Raw genomic sequence first — 9,846 nt, 5'->3', positions numbered from 1 at the left:
ATTTCAGGGAATATTCTGAAGATGAGGGGTCATTTGGTGGACTGTTTGGATTAAATATTCGATTAATCATTTTTTCAGGGTCAGCTGTCCCAACAAAAGGGGTTTTTTTGAATCCGTGATCTAACTTCCATCATTCATACCATCACATTGATAATTTACCATGTCAACATTTCTAGCCTACATGCCACGGTTTTTGGATCCTTATCTCCAATTTTGAAGGATTTGGATTCAAGGCTTGAGGGCTGCGGGGTACGTGGCATCGACTACTTATTTTTCAAGTTTATTTGAAAGGTAAGGAGGATTTTAGATTAATGCGACCCTCAGCCTGATTCTCCGATTCAACCTAAGGCTCGGGGGCTACTCCATATGGAGTGTGATTTTTCAATCGCACACCATATCAGAAATAAAATTCAGGGCATGAGCACCTCATAGCTTCGATGCAGCCAAGTAAGTACTCGAAGAAGGACTTCAAGACGAAGCTTTGAAAGAAGTCAAAGACTACTTCGAAAGTACTCGATAAGCCTGCAGTACTCAGCTACGAAGAGCTCGGGGGCTTGTTAGACCCGGGGCCACGGGGCTGTGTTCATAACGTAGTTTAAAGAGGTTTAAGAGAGTAAGTCCGTCTTATCTCTTATTTATCTCGTTTATCTCTTATTTATCCCGTTTAAGTAGGAGATAGAGCTAACCGATATAGAAGGAGTCTACCCGAGATATGTTCTCGTACGATTCCTTAGCTGGAATTGGTTAATATCTTTGTAACCTTAGCCTCTCGGATATATAAGGGAGGACAGGGACCCCTCTCAAAACATGATCTCTAGGTCATTCTACACCTAAGGTAATACAAACCACCATACAGGACATAGGGTATTACGCACCTAGCGGCCCGAACCTGTCTAAGCTTTGTGTTCCTTGCACCTTCGAGTTCCTGATCTCGGCGTCTCACCCAAAATTTACCACCTTGGGTATATCCCTTGGTGGGCAGCCGGTTAAACACCGACAGTTATGATGACTTGCATTTTTACATTTTAGCCCTTAGTAACTTTGAAAGTTACTTTTATAATTCAACTACTTGCATAAAAGAACTTGTACTTTTGTAAAATTACATAGATACCCTTATTTTCATGATTTTGCCCAAATTTCACACCATTCAAAACATGCAAAACATTCTTCCTATTGGCTTGCTATATTTAATACCTAGGATGTCACAAGTACCTAGAATCGGACGATGATTCTGAACCCTTCTCGGGTCATCATCTGGGTTGACTATAATTCGACACCATAGGGCCAGTTCATGTACTGGTAGGGCATGGAACCCTCTAAGCTACTTGAATACGACTCCCACCTTGTGGCCTTCACACAAGAACTGCCTTTCCAAGAAGGCACTCCCACCATCGAGGAGGGAGAGGGCAGGACAATACTTGTTGACTACAACTCTAGCGGAGAATTTTTGCCGCAGTGTCACGTCTACATGGCCTCCCTCCTTGAGCATGGTGAAGATGATGAACCAGGAAGATAGTACGATGATGAACTACTCGCGGACGTCTCCGCCGATGAGCGCATGGCGGATGCTCCTCAAGATGAAGAAGAGGAGCATAGAAGAATCTGGAGGATCAAGAACGCCAAGTGTGCCAAGCGTAGGTAGAACATAGAAGCCCGCGCAAGGAACCCACCTCACCGTAGAAACCTCAACGGTGCCTTGCTGCAGCCGACGATTGCCTACAACACTCCGATTGGGAACATTGCTGAAGCAGTTGTGACATATCAGGTACTTAGGAGCTAGGCACACTATGAAGTTGTGCTTGTTAGTGTGAAGTTTGTGTTTGTTTTGATGAATGCCTTTAAAAACTTAAATACACGTTAAAGGGTATTTCTGTAATATTGGAAAATTAGGGTTCTTTTTGTAAATTGTGTGTAAATGGGAGATAATTTCAAAAATGTATGAAGGGTTGATTTGCAAATGTAAGTTTTAACTCCTTAACCACTGTAAGAACTGTAAATACTCCAAGGCTTCATTGAAAAGGTAAAATTTATTTTGGATTTATTTGACATTGAATGATTTGTTGGCTTTTACAAATAATTTCAAAACCCTAACTCTTTTGAAGTTGGACCCTAAAGCAAAGTGGTAGATCTTTTTAAGCTCTACACTTTTGATTTTGCGCATATTTTTCATTAGAGCTATAGTTTGGAACAAAATTTTACTTTATAGTGAACTCCTTGAACTTTTGCAAAATTTATGAATAGGTCTTCATCTTCTTCCTCCTACTTCCCCCTCTCTGTTTCTCTGCAGCGCCACCTGCCGCCCATTGCTGGTGTTTCCCCTGGCCACCAGCTGCCCCCTCGTCACTCTTCCAGCGCCACCTGGCCCCCAGCTCGCCCGCCCGCCGCTCGCCCAACCCGCTGGCTGCCCGAGCCTCCACGTGCGCCATCGACCGTCAGCAGCTGCTTGCCGCCCACCCGCGCACCTCTTTTTGGCTTTGGAACGCGCCCAGTAAACTTCTCCCTTCTTCTATTCCCTCACGCGCACCCGCATTCCTATTCTTTTCTCCGCTCGACTACTTCGCCGGAGCTCTTCTGTCCACCGCCGTCATCCGCCTCCACCACTCCTCCTCTCCAATTTCGTGCTCCACCAGCACCGCCGCATCTCACTGCCCCTTCCTGACCCGCTCTTCTTCCTCCTCCCATGCGCGCGCAGCCCAAAACGCTGCATCGGCGATCTCACTCCCCGCCGCCGTCCTGTTTCTAGTCGAACCAAATTCCACCCCTTCTTCTCCCTCGCCAAGAGCACCATCAGCACCACATCTCCATGCCGAGGCTCCCTGACCAATTCCCCTTCGCCTTCCTGAACTCCGGTCACCGGAACACCACCGCCACCCTCAGAACCTCGCTGCGCCGGCTCTTTTTCTAGTCGAACCGCCACCTCCGAGCTTCCTTTCTACAATTCCAGCCACCCCCAAGTCCACCATGAGCTCTTGAACCTTTTTCCCCACCTTCCCCTCACCGCCGGTGAGCCTCCTCGCCGGATTTTGATCGCCGCTGCTCGGCTTCTTCTGTTCAAGTCGATTAGGGACCCAATTGCAAGCCTCTATTTCTTTCTAGGGTCTTTTCTGTAAAATATCAGGAATCAATCGGCCACATGTCTGTAAGATACACGCCCATCAGCTACACACCCATCGGCCATAGGCCCATTCGCTACACATCGATCGGCTACACTTCTATCGGCTATTTTTGCCAAAGAAAAATCGGGCCGATGCGCGCACAAGTAGTTACCTCGGTTAACACCTCAAGCAAGTATCGGCTAGGCACAGCCGATATAGAACACATCAATTGGCTAAACACAGCCGATGCAGAATGCACAGATCGGACTATGCTGATGCCTGGATCGGACTTTTCCAATGCACACACGATCGACTAGTTACGCCGATGCTCACACAAATCGGCTAAGGCGAGCCGATGCACACCCCAATCGGCTAGACAAGCTATCTAAAAAACATGCTGTGAAGTAGATCCGATCGGCTCTGTAGTAACCTTCACCAAATAGCCATTTTGAACAAAGTTTCTACACCAGAAACTCTACTTTAGTTTATTTTTTTCAAATCTTTTTGTTGTTTGTACAAATTAGTTAAGTCTTGAAGTGATGTATTGAATGTATTCTTGTTGGATTGCAACTTTATCATGAAAACAAAATATTAAAAAAGTAACCATTTGCTTCAAATCATTGCATATCATGTAGATTTGATGACACTCGCCGATGGTACCTACGAGCTAATCCCGGAACCCGACGAGGGTATTTCTGAAGCTCAAGTGAACATTGTCGAGGATCTTTCTGAAGCCCCGAACTAAGGTTCAGAAGATACTGACATCACTGACCCCAGCTCACCAGTGAAGGCAAGCCCCGGTGCATAACACAGTATTTTAAATTATGCACTTATATTGTTATATATCTATATTGTGCATTAAGTTCTAAGAGTTGTTATGAAATCCTAGTTGCATGAAACCTAGGAACCTATGTAATGTTTCTAAGTCCTTATCGAGTAAATGCTCTGCTAATAGGACCGGCAGAAGTCGAGTGATTTCCTGTCACTCGCTCGATATAGGAGTTGATTGTATACTTTTCTGCAATCACTATAACGCTCATGGACGGAGTTATGTGCAGTATCATGGCTTGGAATGATACCCCGTCTGTGTTGATCAATTTGATAAGGCCACAGTGTGTGGTAGTGGTGGTCAAGCATTTGAAAGTACTAGCCACATACCGTAAATATGGTACGCGGTAAGCCTAGTACCTGATTGGCCTGGCAAGTGGACATATCCCCTACCACTCGAATTTTGGTTTATGTTCACACGCACCAACATTCTGCATAGCAGATAGGAGTACGATCATACAGTCATGCTGTAGACGTACATCCTGCACATTGGATGTGCGTATGGTCCTGTAGTCACTTGTGGTGGCACTGATCCACGACCCGAAATATGAAGGGAATGGTTGCCCGGAAAGGAAAGTTTTTGAGCGTGTGAGTTAGGATCCCTTACAAGGTTATGAAATTCGATTCAGGAATCATCCATTTCTCTCGATAATTGAGACTGCTTGATACTTCTACCACATAGAGTAACAAGAGCAACAGTTGATGGAACAATATTGATGTATGCTTTAATACCTAGCTTGCTTCTCTAGTATAGATGCTCACTTAGAATGGTTAATTGAACTAGAATCTGAAAGCTAAGATATGGAAATAAGGACATACTCTTTGTTATTTTTTAGCAAAAGAAACCTAGAGCCTTTCAACCTCTCATGGTCTAGTTATGAGCTAAGTATACCCAATTGACGGGTAAGCCTTGCTGAGTTTTAGTATACTCAGTCTTGTTAGTAATATGGTTTTCAGGTATGTCATTCGAGGACTCAGTTGCTAGTTCCCCTTCCGGCAATGACCCTTCGGAATGATGCCATGCTTTGGGCTAAGTATGGTGCCTGCTTTTGCAATGTGTAGTCATGTTGTTGTTTCCTTTTCGCTGCCATCTCTGAATAATGTCCGTTAAACTTGAAGTTTTCGAACAATGCCTATATAAATTTGTTTTAGTTAGGTTTGCAGTACTCTACCAGAACCCGGTTTGTAATAACTACTTATGTCTATGTTGTAAATTTGTGATGGTGATTGTATCTCTGGACTCGCCTTCGTGCGAGGTACGCTTGATCGATTCGGAATCCGGTGGTTTCATCAGGACATTACCCGACAGACCATTGGGTTGTTCCATTTAAAGTGCGTTGAGGCCATGTCGCCTATATAGTGATGGTCTGCGCACTTGAGCCGGAATAATCCAAGCGGTTCTGCCACAAACTGGTATCAGAGCTAACAAGTGTACACCGGAGATATGATTGACCTTAAAAATGTTTTTAGTATAAAACTTGACCAACAAGCTATTTTTTAAAACTGCGTTGGTTTCGTTAAGGATTGTGCTTAGTACATAAAGCCCTAGGGTTATCAGGTGGCTACTAACATATATATATATATATACAGTACGCTTATAGTACTACCCTAACTTCCAGCACTACATTTCTGTAAAAAACTTATTTTCGAGCGCAATCAACTTTATATTCTGTAACGACGCATTCGACGATGAGGTAAGAGGGTAAGGATCCTCAGCCAATTGAGAGAGCTTGGCCTTCCCGTCGATGATGCGAACCGAACACTGTTTCTCAAGCAGTGGCTTACTTGAGATGCTGCCAATATACCAACGATAAGTTGATTATATTGGGAGTATATGGTTAGGCAGAGGGTATGGTGATCGCTATTCATACCCCCATTTTATATGGTATTCCCATGAATACGTTGCGAAAGTAACGTATGTTAACATCGTCTGTACAACAGGAATTGTACAGATGCTGTTTCATGACATGCTGGCATGAAAGGTTCATGATATATAATTGTGATTTTTCTGTAGGTACGCTAACCCCGACTCAGTAGGTTCTGAACAAATAGGATCTCTCGACTAGCCATTATAGGGAGAGACGTATATATACTATGCTACCAAAACTAACCACGTAAGTCCAAAAATATTTGGCAATTGTTTTTTGTTGTGAGGACGAGTAGTATGTGCATGCATACTTCATGATTAAACAAAGTGAATGAATTAAATGGCTTGCTGTTTTAAGGAGATCTAGAGTGTTGCTTATCACAAGTGCAGTCTTGAAATGGTCATACAGACAGTTTTAGGGTTTAGTATCTCGGCATCTATTGTTTCAACCTCAAGATCTGTATCATCCATCTGATTTCCAGCCTTTGCTATTACCAGAATCGGTTGTCTCGTTCCATTTACCTTATGAGTTCTCAGCAGGGTAGCTGCATTCTAGCTATTCCATGAGTCTGTCTTACATTTTTTCCGCAGTCTTCTCAAAGCATTTTTGTTGAAAACTTGCAATCTTACCATTTGAATCTTTGCTTCAGATGGTGGATTTTCCGAAGATCTTTTGGGACCACGAGGGATATGCTCACACCAATTCCTTGCATTGGGAGGGTTTTCCACATCTCCTGTGGGAGTCACTTCAGTTGTTTAGCTACACCAAGCCACCGCAATATGATGTAGTGGAGTATAGTGAAGAGGGTGTTCCTCGGTGCAGAGTGAAGATGACTATTCCCCAGCATCCATCTCGATCCCTGTGGCAGCCCATCAAGATTGTTGTGGTTGGTCATCGTCTAGCAGACACTTTTGAAGCAGCAGCTCTTAAAGCCATCAACATTTTCTGTGACCAGCATCCAAATGAAGTTGTCGGGTATCCTATTGGTTTGTTCCCTGCAGCAGATTCTCATGACCCCGAGTGGACTTTCCGATATCACACTTTGGACACTTACTAGGAGATTTGACAGAAGAGAAGCTATGTGCTACAGTCAGGTTTATGAATGCACAATACCGTCATCAGATACTTCAGCGCCGTGGTATGAGCCAGATGACCAGTATAGCCCAAGGTTACCGTAGAAATATAACCGAAAGATTACCCAGATTGAAGAGCTCCAAGCCTCGATCACCGCTAAAGATGAGGTTATCACACAGCAGGATGAAACCATCACTCACCGAGAGGATCAGATCATTGAGAGTGATACATTAATCATTCAGCGCAACACTATCATCGAGTTTCTACAAGAGCAAGTCCATGACCTTACCCTTGAGCTTGGCAACACCATCGCCCATATCGGTATGCTTCATAAGCAGCCGGCACCTCCTGTCGCACCTGAGGAGTCTGAAAGTGAAGATGAAGAAGAAGACCCAGAAGAGATTGAAGGAGTTTCCGATCTTGATTCCGAGCATGGAGTTCCCGAACCTAATCCTCAGCCCAATCGTTCTTCTTCCGGCATCCAGTCTTCTGTGGGCAACCTCAATGATTTCTAGTCTCTTCCAAATCGTCGACATTCTAGATGCACTTAGTGTAGTATAGTGTGACATAGGGAGTGAGCAGTCTAGTTTGACCTAAGGGTCACTTGTTGTATTGTATGTGGCATGTGTAGGCATGGCTTGAATTGTAGTTAGTAGACTACCGAGATGTAACATAGTAATGACTACCAGTTTATGATCTATAAACTGAGTCTTCTGTCTGGCTATCTGCTGAGCTATCTCTCTTGTGTCTTGGATTTTTCTTGCACTATCTCCATATATTTTATTTTCGTGCGGTATATTTCTGAGAATGGAAGCAAGTATTAGTGATTTCTAATGGACATCTTCCATTCTTTAGATGGTTGGCGCTACACGTGGAACCCCTGAAGGTTTCAGGACGGACCAGGCTAGTGGTTCCCAACAACCACCACCACCACCACCAAATCTAGCAGAAGTAATGGCATGACAGACTGAACTCCTTGATCAGCTAGTGCAAGCACAACAGAACTAGTTCCGTCATCAGCAACGAGGTCGTGATGAACCTCCCTCTGCTAGTTACCAAGACTTCTTCAGCACGCAGCCCCCACTTTTCCATAAGATCGAAGAGCCTCTTGATGCAGATGCGTGACTCCGCACTATTGAGTCAAGTTCGCGCTACTGTCCGCACCATGCTCCGAAGCAAACAAGGCACTCTTTGCAGCCCAGCAGCTTCGTGGCATTGCTCACATTTGGTGGGATCATTATTATGCCATGCAGCCAGATGGACATGTAGTCACATGGGAAGAGTTTTGGACCGCCTTTAGGGTGCATCATATTCCTGAAGAGCTTATTGAGTGGAAGCTCAATGAATTTTTAGCTCTTACCCAGGGAACCCACACCATAATGCAGTATGCACAGGCCTTTAATCACCTGTGTCAGTATGCGGGTTATCATGCAGACACCGATGCTAAGAAGCGAGATCGTTTCCGTCGTGGTCTGAATACCAAGCTCAAAGAATAACTGAATCTTGTTAAGACAGACACCTTCAATGAGCTCGTCAACATGGCAATTACTCAGGAAGATTGCATTTCAGCCCATCGGGCTGAGAAGAAGTGGAAGATACCCACTAGACCCTCGAGTGCTCAACCCCTGAGGTATCGGTTAGTCCAGAATACATCTCCACGAGCCCCACCTAGAAACAATTAGTCAGGCAGATGGATAGCTAGACCCCCTCAGCAGTCTAGATTCAATAGGCCACCAGTGCCTCAGCCTCAACAGCAGCAGCAACAGCTTGGATCAAGGCCGAACTTTCCGCAGTTCAACAAGGGAAACAACAACAGTCGTTGTTTCAATTGCGACAGCTCATCACATTTCGTTAAGAATTGCCCTCAACCTAGGAAATCATTCCAAGGGCAGACTTCTAACCCGAGCAGCAAGGGCAAAGGCAAGAAGCAAACTGTATAAGTCCGCCAAGGGAGGGTGAATTTTACAACTCTTTCCGAACTTCCTGAGGGTGCTCCAATAATGACGGGTACTTTCACTATACAGTATCAACCTGCAGTTATACTTTTTGATTCCGGTGCAACCCATAGCTTTATCAGTCCAAAGTTTGGAACAAAAGTAGGCTTGGATTTCTATCATACTAAAGGAACATATATGATAGCGACTCCTGGTGGTAAAATTGCTTCAAATCAAATCTGTAGAGATGTACCAATTCAATTGGGTAGCAACCTGATAAAGATAGATTTAATTTTGTTAAACCTAGAAGGAATGGATATCCTACTAGGTATGGATTTGATGACTAGGCACCAAGTATCATTAATATCTCTTCCCGAGCGGTTGAGATAGACTCACCTGGTTACAGAGCTACTATTTTATATCTTCCACAACGGGAGTATATCAACTCTTGCATTTATGCCATAGAAGGGATCAAGCTTGAGGACATCCCTATCATATGTGAGTACCCAGATGTTTTTCCGGATGATTTTCCTGGGATGCCCAGCCCTGTTTGTGAAGAAAAAAGACCATAGCCTCAGATTATGTGTGGACTATCGCCCGCTCAATGCAGTAACCATCAAAAACAAATATTCTCTTCCCCACATTGACATCTTGTTCGATCAATTAGCTAGAGCCAAGGTATTCTCCAAAATTGACCTTCGCTCTGGATATCACCAGATAAAGATTAAACCCAGAGACATCCCAAAGATAGCATTCTCCACCAGATATGGACTTTATGAAGATCTGGTTATGTCTTTTGGTCTTACCAATGCACCAGCATATTTCATGTATCTCATGAACTCTGTCTTTATGCCGAAGCTCGATAAATTTGTCGTAGTATTCATCGATGATATTCTGATCTATTCTAAAAATCTAGAAGATCATGCTAGACATCTTCATATTATTCTTCAGAGATTGCGAGAACACCACTTGTATGCCAAATTCTCCAAATGTGAATTTTGGCTAGATATAGTTAAATTTTTGGGTCACACCATCTCCAGTGACGGC

The sequence above is a fragment of the Panicum hallii genome, chromosome 1 (assembly GCF_002211085.1).
Source record: "Panicum hallii strain FIL2 chromosome 1, PHallii_v3.1, whole genome shotgun sequence".
In the NCBI taxonomy this organism is placed as follows: Eukaryota; Viridiplantae; Streptophyta; class Magnoliopsida; order Poales; family Poaceae; genus Panicum; species Panicum hallii.
The sequence above is the reverse complement of the archived record's forward strand: the minus strand, read 5'-3'. Positions refer to the sequence as shown.